Here is a 1,874-nt window from a genome sequence, read left to right as displayed (position 1 = left end):
CTACTTAGTACTTCTACACTTGCACAGTGCAGTATTGGTACAGCGCAATTACCAGCGGGATATTTAGTCAAAGATAATTAATTCAGTGGGGGGGCTACATTTGCAAATGGCCTCTCTATCTCTATCTCTCTCTCTCTCTCTCTCTCTCTCTCTCTCTCTCTCTCCAGTACATACAGTATACATGACAAACGCTATGGGAATATAATGAAATTCACACAGAAGGGTTCTATCATCTTATGCAGTCAGCACCATGGTTTAGACTTCAGATAGAATCCAGGGATCACCTGCATTCCTTTACATTTCTTTTCAACTGGTAATGATGTGCACTTGGTGATAACGATGACAGTCCATTGCATCTGTCTTCTCTATAACACCCACGATACATAATGGAGCACAAAATAGCTCAGGCGTTTTACGTCCACAAAGATGCACAATGAGATTCAATTCCACTTCTAAGCATTGACCCCAGGAGATGAGAGCTGGGACAAATGTATAAAGCATTCCACTGTGTGGGAACTGGGAAGCCTATATGTACAGGATATGGTTCTGTTGCCATTATTTTTGTAACCATACCTGATACAGTGAGAGGCACAATGTTAGATGGTCTACTATGCTATGCTGTGCATGAAGCCCCACAGATTGTGGAAATTCCACCACTCTTCTCTAGAGAACACGTGGAGATTCTGAGACAAAGATGAATGACCCAATCTTAAAAGGTTATACTTTCTCCACACTCTGAGTGCTGGTCTGCTCTGGACCTTCTCCCTTCCAATGCTGGCAGGGGTGTACCCTTACTTCAAGTTATTTAGAAATGTCATACTCATTAAGCAACTGACCTTATATCCCTTTTAAAAGTCCAGAGAACATATAGCATTTTATACTAGTGATTATCCGCTTAACCCTGAAGCTTTTAATTCACTATAACAGCCATAATTGGCCATCTTTATACAACATAAGCCTTATCAAATGGATGCAGTTGTAATTTGACCCAAGCAAAATGTACACAATAGCTTTGGCAGAGAGCCAGACAGCCAGTTTAAAACCCTTTTTAAGATGAGGAATTCAATTTGGCATTTTGTCATGCAGTAATTTGTGAAGAGCACAATTTATTCGCAGTGTCCTCCTTATTCTTGAAATGTATCCTTTATACCTGTAAATAGCCTGACGGTGACATTTTCAACATTGTGCCCTGATGCTGATTGTTAAATTCAGTGCTCATTGTCAAGCAAGCCAATAAGAGCCATAATCAGCATTCCTTTTCTCCCGCTGGTGCAATCAACCGTAATGGATGGTTCTCCTGATGTCTATAGCACAGTAAAAAGAGACATTATTTCACACATCAAGGTGGAAATACCATGTCATACAACAGTATGCCAGATATGCAGGGTACAAGACAAACGTTTGGCAAAACTGCCATTCGTACAAGAAGGAATTGACCTTTTAAAACTCATAAAACACATGGATTCCATGTCGTATCCATGTCAAATGCCCTCGCAACGTCTCACGCGCCTCGAGTAATGAGACCAATGCTATAATGTGGATTAATGATAGAATGAGAAGCATTAAGAAGACGGGTTTCAGTGTGGGATTGTGCTGATTGCATGATGCTCAAAAAACTGATTAGAAAATTACGGTAATAATTTTATAATCCAGCAGGACATTCCGTTTATGTCTAAATATTCTCCTGCTGAGGCTACTGAGCTATGAGGATACAGTTGGTGTGCAACAGTTAATCGAACCAATCCATTTAATTAATTATTAAAATGATAAAATAATTGAGTTAAGTAAAAGTAAAAAAAATATCCAAAGCGATCCAAAGCGATTTACAATGTGCATTACAGTCACCCATTCATACACAGACGGCATGCAAGGAA

The sequence above is a fragment of the Protomyctophum bolini genome, assembly GCF_963924005.1.
Source record: "Protomyctophum bolini genome assembly, chromosome: 9".
NCBI lineage: Eukaryota > Metazoa > Chordata > Actinopteri > Myctophiformes > Myctophidae > Protomyctophum > Protomyctophum bolini.
Note: the sequence above shows the minus strand (reverse complement) of the source record.